The sequence below is a fragment of the Sturnira hondurensis genome, unplaced genomic scaffold (assembly GCF_014824575.4).
Source record: "Sturnira hondurensis isolate 20B ecotype Veracruz unplaced genomic scaffold, ASM1482457v3 Scaffold0018728, whole genome shotgun sequence".
NCBI classification, from domain to species: Eukaryota; Metazoa; Chordata; class Mammalia; order Chiroptera; family Phyllostomidae; genus Sturnira; species Sturnira hondurensis.
In genome coordinates this window covers 17119363-17136685 of record NW_028091359.1, presented here as the reverse complement: position 1 = coordinate 17136685, position 17323 = coordinate 17119363, and the positions used below count along the sequence as shown (strand labels likewise).

General features: G+C 48.0%; 1 protein-coding gene across 15 annotated transcripts in view; it reads left to right on the top strand.

The window, feature by feature from the left end:
• The first annotated feature begins 10968 nt into the window (after positions 1 to 10968).
• MYO18A (myosin XVIIIA) overlaps positions 10969 to 17323 on the top strand; it is a 94666-nt gene continuing 88311 nt past the window's right edge. For 6 of the 15 annotated variants that reach the window (XM_037070137.1, XM_037070136.1, XM_037070135.1 and 3 more), the window contains exon 1: positions 10975 to 11082. The gene's annotated coding sequence lies outside the window, so the exon portion shown is untranslated. Of the gene's footprint in view, positions 11083 to 13168; positions 13282 to 17323 lie in introns of those variants that run through there. The other 9 variants (XM_037070120.1, XM_037070128.1, XM_037070123.1 and 6 more) reach the window with 3 other exon arrangements.

The window sequence follows — 17323 nt, the reverse complement described above, 5'->3', positions numbered from 1 at the left end:
CCCTCTCTAAAACTAAATGAATAAATAAATAAATAAATAAATCTTTTAAAATTGTATTTTTTTTAGAGAGGGGAAGGGAGGGGGAAATAGAGGAGAGAAACATCAATGTGTGGTTGTCTCTCGTGCGCCCCCACCTGGGGACCTGGCCCACAACCCAGGCATGTGCTGTAGACTGGGAATCGAACCGGCAATTCTTTGGTTTGCAGGCCAGCGCTCAATCCACTGAGCCACACCAGCCAGGACCATGACCTCTATCTTCTGTGTCATCTATGTCCTGCACCAGATCATAAGGGAGGAGAAAGTAGACGTGGAGAGGAAGTACCTGTTGGATATCTTGCAGAAACTGGTATCTGGGGAGCCCTGCAGAGAGCCAGGCTGGGGTTCCTGGGGTCTTCTCAATTCCTAGAGGGACAGTTTCTGGTGGGAGAGAGAATTCTCCCCAGATGCCTGCAGACAGGAGCCCCGGACTGTGGTTGCACAGGGTCTTGGCCAATTAATTGCCCATGTGGTGCTACAGGCCTTTATGGAACTGGCTATTCTGGGGAGCAGGGAGGCGCAGCAATACCTTGTGTTCGAGTTTGGCATTCCATACTTGTTTCACTGTCACTTCTATCCTTGTCCCACGAGTACTGACTGCTTTGTGTCCAGGGCCACGGAGAAGATGATCTTTCTGAACTTCTTGTTTGGGGTGGAAGTAAGCTGCTTCCTCCCAACCCTGGCGGAGCTACACTGCCCTGGCTGGGTCTTCCCCTGCCGGGCTCTCTTTGCGGCCTGTGCCCGCTGCTGCCACATCCTCCCCTGCTCTACTCTGATGAAGACAGGACTAGGCTCCAGGTGCCCTCTTGCCAGTAAGTGCCCGCAGAGCCCGGCAGAGTGGCTGAGATCTGACTGGGCAATGCCAGCTGCCAAAAAAAATCCTTATGGAAAAGGTTTGCTGACCCCTGTGCTAGGTAGGCCATTGGGAGCCATTGTCATCACTCTCCTGCTTGATCCTTGAGGATGAGGGATGAGGAATGGGAGTGAGGAACCTGCTTTCTCCTGAAAGCATTACCTCCACAAGCATAGAGTACTGAAGTGATGAAGCCGGAGGCCTCCGGAACCAGCCTGCCTGAGTTAAAGTCCCAGCCCTGCCACTCGGCAGCTATGTAACTTGGACAAGTTTCTTCATCTCTCTGTGCCTCAGTTCCTTTACCTGAAAAATGGGAATAATAATAATAGCTCCTACACCTACATAAGGATGTTGTGAGGATGAGATGAGTTTGTACATGTAAAGTGCTTACCAATGGAAGCTGACTGAAACAAACATTAGCCACTGTATTAACCTTAGCTGCCTGGAGTTTTGCTTTTTGCCTTGCTGCCTGGTACACCCAGAACAATGGAATCAATTGTCAACTTCTCCCTTACTAGCTCCTATGGCTGTGGGTGGCCTAGTCCCCACAGAAATCATCCTTCCTATTCTCTACTATACCTGTTTCCTCCTTCCAGTTTCCACCTCACCTTCCCTGGCTCAGACTTGCATTCTCACTCCCCTGGACTGCAACTGCTGAAGCCGCCAAGAACCTTCCTGCCAGCACTGTCTCCTCCCTCCAGTCCAACCCTCACCGGCCTGCTGGCCAGCTCTCCCGAAAGCTCCTTGGCCTGGCATCCAGCCCCTTCCATGAGCCAGCACAGATCTCCCTGTTCAGCCGGATCACCCACTCTTTCCCATTCTGGCCTGGCCTCACTTGGAGCCAAGTCTGGACCATCACCAGCTTCCTCCACCCTTTGCTTTTGCTTGTGTGCCTTAGCAGCCTGCGGAGCCCAATTAACTGGGTTCAAATCCTACTCAGCCACTCACTTTGGCCTTGGGGAACCTTCTTGGTGCTCTGCAGCTCAATTCCTTCTGTATGTAAAGAAACTAGTAATGCCTACTTCACAGCGTTGTTGTGAGGGTTAAATAAGATCATGTAAAAAAGTGCCAGGTACACAGTGTTTCTTAGCACGCAGGAGGTGCTATTATTATCATCTAAATCCTACCCTTATGAGCAAAAATCTGACTGACCCTCTTTCTCTGGAGACTTCCTCTACCCCTCCTCTGGTCTTTTTCTGCCCTGAGCCTCCATGGTGATTCCATGCGGTGATTAGTCATGCACTGCGTTGTGACTTCCCCTTCACTGCGGCTTTCGGCACTTGGTCAAATCCACCCTGTGTGTAACCGGCCTTTGCACCTCAGTTGCAGGTAGGGCGGTAATGGTGCGCTTTGCAAGAAGAGGACACACAGTCCTGCCCTTAGCTTAGTGCTTAGTGTGGGATAGGGGTTCAACTCACATGTGCCGATTTTCTTTACCTCTTACGCTTTTAGGCCAGAATTAGGAGTAGGTCCACAGCTACGGTTATACCTGAGGCATATCAGAAAACCAGAAGAGATGGACATTCCTTTACTTCCTCCTACAACTCGGGCCAATTTTAACAACCCTTTAATAGCTAAGGAAGTTCTTTTCAATACCTAATTGAGTCCTGCTTGCTGCAGCGGAAGCTATTTTCCTTAGGCCTCAGACTACTGATGTCTAGTTCCTGAGAAGCAAGGGGGCTAAATGCCTTTTGGGTTATGTTAAGAGGCTTAGATTCCATTTCCTAGGCCACGGTTCAGCCAATTAGAGTCCTCAGGCCAAATCTGGCCCCCTACCCATTTTTGTAAATACATTTTTGTTGGAACACAGATATGCCTATTCGTTTTTTGTATTGTCTTTGGCTGCTTTTGTGCTAGAGCAAAAAATAATTTGCCTGACATCTGAAACATCATAGAGTTGGAATGATTTATGGTAGAGCTGAATAGTTGAGACCAAGTCCATCTGACCTAGAAAGCTGAAAGATTTACTATCAGCCTCTATGGAAAAAGTTTACTGACCCCTGTGCTAGGTCACTGGGAGCCTTTGAAGAATTCTAAACCAGGGAGTGACATGATCATATCTGTATTTTAGGGGATCACTCTGGTAGCTACATGGAGGAGGTTTGGAGGGGATGAAGTACAAGCAAGTGACTGGGAGGGGGCTGTGGGAGGTGCCTAGCTGAACACTAACAAGGCCTGAACTGAGGCAATGGCAGCGGGGATGAGCAAATGATGTCTACTGGAGAGACATTTGTGGAATCGAACCAAAAGATGCCTGAGTGGGCAGGGGCTGAGGTAGAGGGAAGAGGCAGGGGGAGTGGACTTCTGACTTCATGGACTGAGGGTTCAGGCTCATTAACCAAACAAGTCAGTGAGGATGCTTGTACATTTGGCTTTGGACATGATTCATTTGGGGTATCTTCAAGTGATGCGGATAGTACCAGGCTAGCCTCTGGAGAGATTCCTGCTGTAGAGATTTGGGGAGTTATCCGTTGTGTGGGAGGTGGTTGGGAGCCCTGGGAATGGACGAAAATCTCCAAGGAGGGGCTATAGGACCCCAGGAGCAGAAGGCGGAGGCAGAAATCCTGGGAAGTGCCAACACTGAAGGTCAAACAGAGGATGAATATTCTGCGAGGAGATCTGGAAGAAGAGGTTCTGGAGGCCAAATTGAGAAGAGAGCTTCTAAAAGGAAGGCAGGTCAAATAGGCAGAGGTCAGCAAGCCTGAGAGGCAGATCCTAGAATCCGCAATTGGAAGGTCACGGGTAGGGTGAGTAACTGACATGTCCCCTATGTGTGAGACTTTCTAGTTGAGCGCTGAAAACCTCACCTCCTGAGAATGCCCTCAGTTGTGGACAAACCAGGACAGCTGGTCACTCTGCTGCTTACCTGGCCAAGAATGATGTCAAGAAAAGTTTAGCTTGCAAAGTGACTAACTCCTGGGGGCATCCCAATGAGCCGACAAACCTATGTCCTAGTGATGTCCTCTTCAAATCTCTCCAAGCACAGTAACGAAACAAAGCCCTCTCTTTGTATAGCGTTTGGCCCTGATACAACCTAATTCAGCCTGACAACAAACCTGTGAGGTAGGAGGTTGTAGCCCTAATTTTACGGGAATGGAAACAGAGAGGTTAAGTCATTTAACTAGGCTCTTGTGTCAAGTGGCAAAGTCAGGCTCGACTCCAAGCCTTGTGACTCCAGAAGCTGGTGCCCCGGCTGCCTCCACAGCTCTGCTTATAGATGTCTCTGTACCTGGGACACTGGGCTCGGGAGTGGTGGTGCTGTGGACCCCCTGCTCACTTCACTGTAGAGTCAGGCAGAAGCCATGAAATCCTTGGAAGCACAGAAAGAGCCCACACACACAACGTGCACGTTGGTACCGCAGTCAGGCTGCTCACGCAGAGACAGGCTAACATATACACCAAGGCCGTCAAGAGTTCGTAAGGCAAGAGCTAGGCTCTTAAAAGGATTTTTGTCCCTGGCTGGCGTAGCTCAGTGGATTGAGCGCGGGCCTGCGAACGAGACAATCGCAGTTCGATTCCCAGTCAGGGCACACGCCTGGGTTGCAGGCCAGTTCCCAGCAGGGGACTCATGAGAGGCAACCATACATTGATATTTCTCTTCTCTCCTTCCCTTCTAAAGATAAATAAAATCTTTAAAGAAAAGAATTTTTGTGGCAAAAATATACATAACGTGAAATTTACCATTTTAGCGATATTCAAGTGTACAATTCGGTGACATTAAGTACATTCACAGTGTTGTACAACCATCACTTTTATCCATTTCCAGAACTGTTTCATCATCCCTAACAGAAACTCCATACTCATTAAACAGTAATTCCCCATTTCCTCCTCCCCCACCCAGCATCTGGTAACTCTGCTCTGCTTTCTGTCTATGAGTTTGCATATTCTAGGTACCTCATATCAGTGGAATCACAAAATATTTGTTCTTCTGTGTCTAGTTTCTTTTGCTTGCTGTAACGTCCTCCAGGTTCAATCAGGGTGTAGCGTGTGTCAGAATTTTCTTCCTTTTTATCACTGAATAGTATTCTATTGGGTATAAATGCCTCATTTTGTTTACCCATTCATCTGCTGATGAGTAGGTTCTTTTTATTCTTACACTTCTAGTAAGACAGTCATGTTTTTGATGCCTCAAAGTGTCATTTCAGAGAAAAATAGGCCACCGTGCATTTCCTTAAGGCTACACTACTTAGGAAGTATTCTTGCCAAAAAATAAAACTCAAAGCTGTTCAGTCGTCTAGATCTATCTACCAACTTACAGGAAGTAGAGAAGCCAGATCATCATCTTAAACTACGCCCTGGGAGTGCAATCAGCAAAGTCCAGACTGCAGAAAATTTGCAGCATAAAGCATCTCGTTTCTCCACCAAGTGTTACTGAGGGGACAAAAAGAGGCCGAAGAGAAACCTGTAAATTAAAAAGTACTCAGGCCCTGGCTGATGTAGCTCAGTGGATTGAGCACAGGCCTGCGAACCAGAGGATCGTGGTTCGATTCCCAGTCAGGGCACATGCCTGGGTTGCAGGCCAGTTCCCAGCAAGGGATGCACTAGAGGCAACCGTACATTGATGTTTCTCTCCCTCTTTCCTTCCCCTCTAAAGATAAATAAATAAAATCTTTAAAAAAAAACGTACTCGGTAGTCATGTCAACTGACTATGGTGTGGTTAGAGCAAACAAGCACTTTTCAAAAAGGCACTTACGGAGCTGCGTAGACATTGGAACATTGATTACTTGATGGTATTAAGGAGTTATTGTTAAGCAATTTCAGGTGTAACAATAATCTTGTGGTTTTGTTTTAAAACAGTTCTTTCTTTTAGAGAGGCACACCTGAAATACTTTCAGATGAAGTGATATGATATCTGAGTTTGCTTCAAAATTAAACTGGTAGGAAGTGTAGTTAAAACAAGATTTCCACAAGCTGATAACTATTGAACTTTTATGATGGATACTTTGGGGCTTGTTGTATTATTTTGCTTACTTTTGTATGTTTGAATTCCCCCCTCCAAAAAAAACTTTTCTTGTATGTCATTTCAGAGATAAGCTCCTTTATTTTTGGCTGACCTTCAGCAGATGCTCTCTTCTAACAATTTCACTTTTAAGTCTCCTGGACAGAGTCTCCACCCACACGCCAAGCTCCTATGCAAAGGAAAGAAGGATCTTAAACTAATAAATGCATTTGGGAAACGATATTCGAGGTGTGTTTCTGTCACCCGATCACTTGCTATCAGGCAGATTTGCAACTCGACGGGCTCTGTAAAACCCTGGCTTGCTAATTGGTGATCCTTTTTGGAGGGTCATGTTGTGGTAGCTTACCGTGTGATAGGAATCATCTCACGTGCTTTGTATTTGCTGTTTTTTCTAAGGCTCCCAATAACGTTGACACCTGTTATTAGCAGCCCTCATTTTACAGATGAGGAAGTGGAGGGTCAGATGGTAACATCTGTTAACCACTTACTATGTGTCCAGTACTGGGATAATAATTGCTTTAAATGAATTTGCTCATTTTATCCTCTTGCACCCATATGAGGTAAGCAATTTATTGTCCCCATTTTATAGATGAGGAAATTAAGGCTTAGAGAGTCTAAGGAATTTGCTAGCAGCCGCTAGACCAATTTACCTCTCATCGCGGGGCCCCAGAGTCCATACACTTCCCACTGCTCTGGACACACAGCCCCGCAGAGTGGGTCAGAGCTAGTGTTCTGGGCTGTGCTGTTTATTAGCCATGGGGCCTTGGGCATACGGTATTTTAAAATACATATATTTTAAAAATATATGTATATTCTGGCATTGAGTGATTTTTTAAAAATAGTTTATTTATTAATATTTAGAGAAAGGGGCCCTGGCTTGTGTCGCTCAGTGGATTGAGCACAAACCAAAGGATTGTGGTTTGATTCCCAGTCAGGGCACATGTCTGGGTTGCAGGCCAGTTCCAACCCAGCAGAGGACACACAAGAGGCAACCATACACTAATATTTCTCTCCCTCTCCCTCTCTCCTTTTCTTCCTCTCTAAAGATGAGTAAATAAAATCTTTAAAAAATATTAAGAGAAAGGGGAAGGGAGGGAGAAAGAGAGGGATAGAAACATTGATGTGCAAGAGAGACATCCATCAGTAGCCTCTTGCACACCCTCAACGAGGGACCAAGCCCACAATCCAGGCAGATGCCCTGACCGGGAATCAAACCAGCAACCCTTTGCTTTGTGTAACAATGCCAAACCAAGTGAGCCACCCAGGTCAGGCCTTTCGTGAATTTATTTATTTTTATTTTTGTTTTTTCAATTAGAGTTTATATTCAATATTATTCTGGATTAGTTTCAGATGTCAGGCAAATCATTTCATCCTCCTAAGCCTCGTTTCTAATCTGGAAAATGAGAATAATAACAGCACCTTCTTAGCTGGATGATTGTAAGGATGAAATGGGATGCCTATCAAAGCTCCTGACCCATAGTAAGGACTCAATTAATGTAAGCGATATTTATTACTATCATTATTATTTTATGATCTCTCTAAGGGGACTTCTCATTAAAGTCAGATTTCTTTAGGAGCTTAGGAATGCTCTGGAAAAACTGGCCTTTCCACAGTCATTTGCACGATTTTATGTGGGCACTGCTCTGACATTTTCACATGAGCGGGGAGAGATGCATTAGTTTTGCTTTTACTCTTATTCTTACTTAGAGCCGGGGCAGGGATTATTCTGACCTTTGGGAAGTAAAAGACAAAATAGCAAGTGATTATGAGCTAGAGCCATTGTGGGTTTTGCCCCAGCGTTTCATTCTTACTTGGTCTCTGAAACTGGCTCCTGGCTAGAGGTGCACTGCCCCACGAGCACCCTAGGTGTGGGCACACGTAAATAAAACAGGTTAATATGCCTACTGATTCCCTGCCGTGATGTAGGGAGAAGAACATGGGTTTAAAGCCTTGGGGACATCCTGACTGGGCCACTCACAGGTCGTATCTGAGTTATGAACCTGTCTGTGCTTCAGTTTCCATAGCTGTGGGTTGGGAAAGATGCGATAATAAAGCTAACAGTTATGGAATGCCTATTATGTGCTGGGCACTGTTCCTTTTATATATTAGCTCGTTAAATTTTTAAAAATTAATAAGCTACTTTTAAAGCAATTATAGGTTCATAGTAAAATTGAGCGGAAAGCACAGAGCTCCCATACACTCAAAGGCTGCAGGGTTCACCCTTGGTATTGTATATTCTGTGGGTTTGGGCAAACGTATAATGGCACGTACCCATCATTGTAATATCATAGAGAGGAGCCCCGCTGCCCTTAAAATCTTCTGTGCCTATTCATCCTCCCTTCCCCCAACCCCTGACAACCACTGATCGTTTTGTCTCCATAGTTTTGCCTTTTCCAGAACGTCATAGAGTTGGAATGATGTAGCCTTTCCAAATGGATTTCTCTCACTTAGTAATATGTCTTTGAGGTTCCTCCATGTCTTTTCATGGCTTGATAACTTATTTCTTTTTAGTGCTAAGATTCCTTGGTCTGGATGCACCACAGTTTATCCATTCAGCTACTGAAGGATATCTTGGTTGCTTATAAGTTTTAGCAATTATGAATAAAGCTGTTATAAATATCCATGTGCGGGTTTTTGTGTGGATATGTTTTCAACTTATTTGGGTATCTAACAGGAATGCAATTGCTAAACCATACGATGAGAGTATATTTAGTTTTGTAAAAACATGCTGCACTGCCTTCTAAGTGGCTGTACCATTTTTCGTGCCCACGAACGACGAAGGAGAGTCCCCGTGGGTCCACGTTCCCGCCAGCATCTAGTGTGGTCAGTGTTCTGGCTTTTGGCCATTCTCACTGGTGTGTAGTGGTGTCTCGTTATTGCTTTAATTTGCAATCCCCTCTATTTGCCATCTGCATAGCTTCTTTGGTGAAGTGTCTGTTCGGGTCTTTGGCTCATTTTTAAATCAGATTGTTTTCTTATTGTTGAGTTTTAAGAGTTATTTGAATATTTTAGATAAGAGTCCTTTATCAGATGTATCTTTTACAAATATTTTCTGCCAGTCTGTGGCTTGTCTTCTCATTCTCTTGACATTATCTTTAGCAGAGAAGTTTTTAATTTTAATGAAGGCCTCATTATCAATTCTTTCTTTCATGAGTCATGCCTTTGGTATTGTAGGTAAAAATATCATTGCCATGCCTAAGGTCACTTAGATCTCTTCCCGTGTTTTCTTCTAGCAATTTTAGTTTTATGCTTTGCATTTAGGTCTATGATCCACTTTTTTTAAAGACGGGGTTTTTAAAAGATTTTATTTATTATTTATTTATTTATTCTTAGAGAGAGGGGAAGGGAGGGAGAAAGAGAGGGAGAGAAACATCAGTGTGTAGTTGCCTCTCACACGCCACTCACTGGGGACCTGGCCTGTAACCCAGGCATGTACCCTGACTGGGAATCGAACCAACAACCCTTTGGTTTGCAGGCTGGCACTCCACCACTGAACCACACCATTCGGGGCCTGTGATCCATTTTAATGGGTGTAAGGGTGTAAGGTCTGGGTCTAGATTCATATTTTTGCCTGTGGGTGTCCAGTTTTTTTAGCACCATTTGTTGAAAAGACGACACTCATTTAATTTTCAAAATAACCTTTCAGGCAGGCACTGTTATTAACCCCATTTTTCAATTAAAGGAACCGAGGCACAGAGAGGTTCTATAAATCACCCAGGGTAACACAGCTAGTAGGGATAGTCACTGTCCTACCTAGCCTGCAAGGCTCCACTCAAATGTCTTGTCCTCAAAGTAGCTTTCATTCCACCCCTATCTCCCAACCCCCGTGTGAGCTCCCTAGACAGAGGCTCCATGTCTTATTTCTCTGTATCCCTCACTCTTAGCAGGCTCTCAGTAAATACTTATTGAATTGAGTTTGGCTGCATGCCATTCCTTTATCCACAATGCACATCCTGGGTGTGGTCTATTCCTCAGAATCACCCAACTCTTACTCATCTCTTTGCTCCTGAGCCCCTCCCTCCAACTCTCCTGGGTCTGTCAGGTAGGGCCACCCCTGCCTGGAGAAGTTCCTGGTTGGGTTGTCTATGGAGGCAACTAACTACGCTTGTCTGCTACACCCTTTTTCCTGAACTTTGTCTCCCCCACCCCTCCAAACCCAAGACACCTATATTGGAGGCCTGGTCTGTAAATACTTCTGGCCTTTCCCAGGAAGTCTAAAATTCTTTCTCACTGGGTAGATCAGCTCACTTGATAGTTACAGAACATGAGAGACCCAGGGAGCAAATCTTGTTCTAAAAAGCTTCTGGCCCTGGCTGGTGTGGCTCAGTGGATTGAGTGCCAGCCTGCAAGCCAAGGGGTCACCAGTTAGATTCCAAGTAGGAGTGCAGGCCTGGGTTGCAGGCCAAGTCTCCTGTTGGGGGTGTGTGAGAGGCAACCACACATCCATGTTTCTCTCCCTGTCTTCCTCCCTTCCCCTCTCTCTACAAATAAACTTTTTAAAAAGCGTCTGAAAGGGGTTAATCTTGGCATTGTTGACCTCCACTGGTGATGAGTGCCACTATGGCTGTGTTCCCTAGGCCCTGGTACACCCCTTAGGAAACCCCCTGAAGCAGGGCTCTCTTAGACCAAGCCACCAGCAGCCTCTGCACACGGTAGAGAGTGCATTGCTCCAGTCCCACTTTGCACAAGGCAGGCAGTGCCCGCTTTAGACCGAGCCATCTGGCACCATCCAGCAGCACCCTACATCTGCCCCCGCAGAGCCACCCTGGGAACATGCGGCCAGCAAGATTCAGTTGCTCCCTCTGGACAGCATTACTGTGGGCAGCACCCTCTTGGACACAGCCGGCAGAGTCCAGTGCCCGTCTTGTATAGAACCTGTTCTACACGGGGTCATTCAGTATGACCCTAGTGCATGTCCTGTGGATGTCCAGCAGCCTCTAGTGCCCAGTGCAAACAGGACCTCAGGCAGGACCTCTCAGACACAAACAGCGGTCTCCCAGGGCAGTGCCGGGGGCTCGCATGGCCAGCTCTGGAGGCGCGCCCAGGCGCTGCCCGGAAGGCCAGGCATTTATCCCCAGAGTCGCCAGCAGGGAGCTCCCTTTCGGCTCGGCTTGCGCGACCGCGGGGGGCGGTGCTGCGCTGCGCCGCGCTGCTCTCGAGCCCGGACCGGGCCGGGGCCGCTGGATGTCGCGTCTCCGCTTCTGCTGCCTGCCGGGCGGGCTCCGGCGGCCGGTGAGCGCGGGGAGACGTGGGCAGCTGCCTGGTGGGCCCGGCGGGGCGGAGGGGCGGGCTCGGGACGGGAACGCGGGCGGGCGGCGGGGCCCGCCGGCTCCTGCTCCCCCCACTGTCCCTTGGAAGCAGCGGCCCGGACTCCCGGCTCCGGTCTTCGGTCTCTGGTTTGTGGCCGCGCCGCGGAGCTCGGCTCCCGAGAGTGGGGGCCACCGAGAGGGGCGGGGAGGGCGAGCTCCGGCCCCTTTCGCCAGCGGGGGACACGAGGAGGCAGGGCAGGGCAGGGAGGTCTTCAGTTTGGGGGGATTTGGGGCTCGAGGGAGCCCAGGTGGCCCTAAACTGCGGGATAGAAGCTGCAGCCTCAGTGGCAGAGAGCTGCTCGGGGCCAGGCCCAGGTCCCCCAGACAGACCGACCCACCGAGGCTCTGGAGGGCAGCCGGGAAGGCGAGCACCTCCACATAGCCCTTTATCCCTCCCAGCGGCCTTCACCCTTTCGCTGCCAGGCCGACAGCGGGCTGCTCTCAAAGGAGCAGCTGCTAGACAGCTGGCTAAACAATGGAGACCCCGCTTCCCCAGGCCCCCTCCCCTAGGGACAGAAGATGGGGGTGGGTGGGTGAATGGTAGGCTTTGGAGATTAGGGAGTGCAGGCTGTCCCCTGTGACTGGCTGCTCACCTCACCTTTCCTGTAAAGGTTTGGGGTGTGTGTGGGAAGGTTGGACAGCCTGCCCCAGGCCTCTGGGAGAGACTGCCCTGACGCCCCGCCCTGCTAACCTGTCATGCCAGTTGTTTCAACAATGGGAAGGGGAGGTGGTAAGTTTAGCTGTCCCCCATCCGCAACCCCATGTTGGGGGGTTGCTGCTTGGTACCAAGCCTAGTGAGGAGTGGATCATGTTCCTGGCTGAGATAAGGCCTACAGGGATGCACCCCACATTGGGGCTTTGTTGTGGGCTTGGGGGTGTCACCCTGTAGCAAGGCACATGTGTCCTGCTGATTAGTTGGAAAGGCTGCCAGCCAGAATGAGCTAGGGGGGGCGGGGAGGCATCCAGTTTTTTAGCGGGTACTCCTTTTGCCTGGTTTGGCATGTGTTTGGCAGTGTCCTCATGGTTTGTGTTTTCGTAAGGAGGCCTAGACTGATGCTTCCCAGGAGGAGCTGTCCTGCAAAGGGCCTCCCTGCCCTCAGATGGTCCCCCAAAATTATGGAACTAGATTCTATCTCCCCTACACCTTGCCAATGACTTGGGCCCATTTGCATGGATTCATTTTATCTTTTGAGTGCCTGGCATGTCTGTGGTTGCGGAGGCCTTGTAACTCCCCCAAAGTGCGAAGCGTGTATGCATTGGGCCATGCTGGAAGGGAGGGAACGTGTCCAGGCAGTTAAAAGCTAGATCACCTTAGCAAGACATTGACTCCAGACAGGTTCATGATGACTTTCTATGGGCTTGTCAGGTCTGGACCCCTTTGGGGGAACTAGTTGGTATCCTGGTGTCATGGCAATGGGCCCGGCCTTGCCTAACCGTTCCCCACCCTTTTGGTTCAGGGACTATTTTCTATGTGGGGATACTGAAAGTTGCTCTCCAGAGGTCTCTGGCTTCCTGACAGACCTCACTGCTCTTTGTCAGTGGCCTGCCACCTCCTCAGCTTCCCTTCTGCCTTTTTGTGATGAGGTCTTTCCAGGAAACATCCTCCTGATTGCTGGACACGACTGGTTATATATAGCCTTGGGTGGAGGTGTGCTTGGCCATTTGGGGTTGGGGACATTGGAGTTGGGGCCTCAATTCCAGGAAGACAGTAGGGAAAGCTATTGTGTTAGGGGTTTCGGGGACTGAGAAGGGTTGTAGGTGGGCGTGGGAGGGATAGAATGCTGGTGGTCACTTCCTGTGGGAGCTTTGAACTTTGAACATTTGATGACCTGGTGCCTGGCAGCTCTGAGCATCTGGTTTGTTTACTCATTCCCCGTCTGGCTCAGGTGCCCGGGCGTGTGCCTGAGGGCTTCCTCCCATGCCCCAGGCTCTCCTCAGCTGCCCTCACTGATTGTGTCCTTCCTGATTCCTGCCCCGTCCCCTCAGCCTCACTCCTGGGCAGCCTGGGCAGCCAGCATGTTGCCTGGAGCTTTCTTCACTGGTCCAGCTTGAAACTGCTCACTGCAGGGTGCATGAGTCTTCAGAAGTTGGACCCGAAAACTCTGGGGTCCCTCAGAGGCAGGTACCTGGAGGCGGACTGGGTGGGGCAGAGCTGGTGCTTGTGTGAAAGGGAGAATCCACCCTCCTCAGGTGGAGCAGGGATTGTTGGAACCAAGGGAGGCTTGACGCTGACTTGCTGTGTCACAGGTCTCCTGGGCAGTAGCGCTGTTCTTGCTCCTTCAGACCAAAGGTCTGTCCCCAGCCAGATCTACCTCACCTGGCGTGGATACCACAGACAGGAACCAGAGCATCCTTGTGAGCAGCGTCCTGTCGGCTTTGGGCCCCATTCCTTGTCCCAGGCCTCTCCTGGGCATGGTGGGTAAAGCTGAGGTTGCTTAAAGGTTTGAGGGGATAAGAGAACCCGGTCCACTCTGTGCTATGATTAACAGATTCCCACAGGACGTGGGTTGGGGGTTTGATGGAGCTTTTAAGTTTTGCTCTGGGTCAGTCCTCGGAGTGCTTTAAGATCTGTTAAAGCACTGTTAACTGCACCTCAGCCCCCATCACCACTTTCTGGGGTGGACTGAATTAGAAGGTAGGGTAGGGCAGTGGTAGGCGCTAGATTGGAGGATGGGTAGGAGACCTGGAAAGCCCCTTTTCCCTTACTTTCCTGCCCTTGCTCTGGAGATGGGAATTGTGGCTCATAAATTATCCACATTCCTTTGACATTTCAAATTGCTTAGAGCCAGGCAGCAGATTAAATTGTGGATTGTTGATTTTACAGGGCCCAGGGCCCTTCCTCTCTGCCAGGTACTTTTATCTCTCTTGCTAGGGATTATTTTTATTATACTCTGATATTCAGAGATGTTGGGCGAGGGCTCAAGGTTACACAGCAAGTCAGAGGCAGATCAAGATTAGAACCTGTAGTTTGTGGTTGAGCAGAATATCTCTCCAGCAAAGTCAGGGACTTGGGGCCAACTCTGAACTCTCAGGCCCATGGGCATTTTATAGTTGAAATAGCTGAGGCCTATAGAGGGGACGGAACTTGCTCAAGGTCACAAAAAGGTGGGGTGGGGATGGTAGTGTTAACTGAGTTCACCGAGCTCCCAGCAGGATTCAGCAGGTTCCCCATGAGACGGAGGAGTTGCACCTGGAAGAGCAGCAGGGGACCTGGCCTGGCTGCTGGCACCTCTCCAGCTCGCGTTTCTCCCGGGTCCTGTGGGATCTGCGTTCCAGAGGAGACAGGAGCCGGGTTGAGGCTGCGCAGGGCCCCGCTGTCTGGAAGGGCAGGAGGCTGTCGGATCCCTGCTCCGGGGCAGGCAGGGAAGGGAGTAGGGAGCCGGCAGGCCGGCGGGCAGGCAGGCGGCTGATGTCATGTGAGAAGCGTGCAGTCCGAGTGAGGGAGCACACCTGGAGCCAGTAAGCTCCGTGTGACCTGGCGGTGAGTCACGGGGCTCTGCGGAGCTCAGCAGAACCCGCCAGGAGAAGCTCGGCGGCGGCCGCAGGGACAGGCGTCACCCTGTGAGGTTCAGGGTGAGGCCTCCGGGCCGGGCCAGGTGCTCTGCGAGCCACACGGGGCCCTTTTGCAGTCCTCGGTGGGCCAGCGCCGAGATAAAGGCCTTGGGGCTGTAGGAAATGGCCACTCAGGGAGGTCAGAGGCCAAGCGAAAGAGGCCGGCTCTCTTGGGAAAGCATTTCCTTTGTATTTATTTATGAGTGTGGTCTGGGGTGGGGTGGGGGATTGACCCTTTTAAGTATCCACCCACAGCAACCAAGTCTTGGGATTCTAACGTTATAGTTTCCATTTCCTGGGGTTTCTACTTTGCCAGCTGCAGGGTGACCCATTTAAATCTGTCCCCACTTAAAGCCACAAGACAACAGTGAGATCTATTTTAACCAAGTCCCCCAAGTCACTGAAATTGTTTCAATGCATGAGAGGGCAATCTTGAACTTACTGTTGCAAACCCTGTTTACAGCTTTAATGCTAAATGGATCGCTTACCACATTGTCAAACCTGTCTTTTTTCTTTCTTTATTTTTAAAAAATACTTACAATCACTAAAGTTATATGCTGAAAAAAGGTTTAATCTGCAGGGAGTGCCCTAGGTAGAAAGTGTTAGCCTTTTTTACCATTATCCCACAGACAAAAAAGCCACTGATAAATGTTTACAATGGATCTTTCTAGATTACTTTTCTAAAGCTTGTTATATATTTTTATGTATATTTATAGCTTAAGATATTATGTTACATAAATATAATTTTATATAAACATTAAAAAAATTCTGTAGAAAATAAAGAACATGCACAAAGTAGAAGAAAAACTATATATAATCCTGCTATCTAAAGCTGTAGGCTTAAATACACACACACGCACCTACCAGCTAAATGTTCTTTTTTTTTAAGAATTTATTTATTTTTAGAGAGAGGGGAAGGGAGGGAGAAAGAGAAACATTAATGTAGGGATGTGCCTCTCCTGCACCCCATACAGGGGACCTGGCCCACTACCTAGGCATGTGCTCTGACTGGGAATTGAACCAGTTACCCTTTAGTTTGCTGGTCGGCACTCAACTACACCAGCTAAGGCTAAATGTTCTTATTGTAAAGAATTAAAACAATACAGATAGCACACAAGTCTGCTTTGACCCTTCTAAAATCCCTCTCTTCCACAGAGCACATACTTTTTCTATGCATGTGCAAATATTATATATAATATACTTTATATATTTTCACACATATACATAGTTTTTAAAAATTTAGTAAAAATTACATACTATCTGACGACTTGCTTTTTTCACTTAGTAATATAGTCTAAAATCTTTCTAGGTCAGCATACACAAATCTATCTCATTCTTTTTAGTAACTACCCAGTTCTATAATTTAGCTATTAACCTAGTCATGGTCACTTATAGCGAAGAATTTTGCTATTACAAACAATGCTCTAAAGGTTAGCTGTGTTTATTATGGGAATATATCTATAGATGTCCTATAAGAGGAATCGCCCCATCAGAGAATATGCACATTTGGCCCTGGCTGGTGTGTCTCAGTGGATTGAGCGTGGGCCTGCGAAGCAGACAATTGCAGTTCAATTCCCAGTCAGGGCACATGCCTGGGTTGCAGGCCAGTTTCCAGCTGGGGATGTGCGAGAGGCAACCATACATTGATGTTTCTCTTCCTCTCTCCTTTCCTTCCCCTCTAAAAATATGAATAAAATCTTGAAAAAAAGAGGATATGCACATTTGAGTGTTTTCATAGGTGCCACCAACTTGCCTGCCGTATACCAGTTACACTCCCACCAGCGCCTACGAAATGCCCTGCTTCCCATCTTCTAATTGATTGTTATTACTAATCTTGGTAGTTTTTTACTGAACTGCCATGTGAACAATGTTGTACCTCTTTTATCTCACGTGTCTGCGTATCACTGAGGTGGAGGACCCATGTGTGCCTGTTGCAATTCCTACTTCTGCATCTCTGCATCGCCTGTCCTTGTCCCTGGGAGTCCCTACATGGGGCCTCTGGACGTGAGCCAGCGTGGTCCGGGTGGCCGTATGCTCACTGGATTGCCGTCACTTCTTTGAGCTTTCCTCTCTATATACAAAGGTCCTTTCCAGCGTTGAGATTTTTATGTATATGCTAATTTTAGTTACACCTGTGCTGACAGTCATGTGTGTGCTTACCATCCCCGATACCATCCCATTTATATGGCGAGTGTGTCCTGCTTCTGCTGGGTACCATTCTTGAGGGCTTACTCTGGGCTAGGTATTATATAAAAGGCCTCTACACACGTTTCCCTTAATGCCCATGCCTTATGTGGTAGGCACTGTTATTATCTCCATTTTAGAAATGGGGGAAATGGAGGCATAGAGGCCTTAAGAGACTTGCCCAAGGTTACGGAGCTGTTAACTTGAATTTGGTCCCAGGTTTGTTACCTGACATCTGAAACCTAAGCTCTTTCATTAGTTTTATTTATCTTATATCCATTGCATTCAATAGGTGCTTGATACATAGTTTTCCTTAATATTTTATCACAAAGCTCTGCAAACATTTAGAAAAATTAAATAATTTTACAAAGAACAGCCCCCATCTTCTAGATTCTACAATTAATACTTTACTGTCCTGCTTTATCACA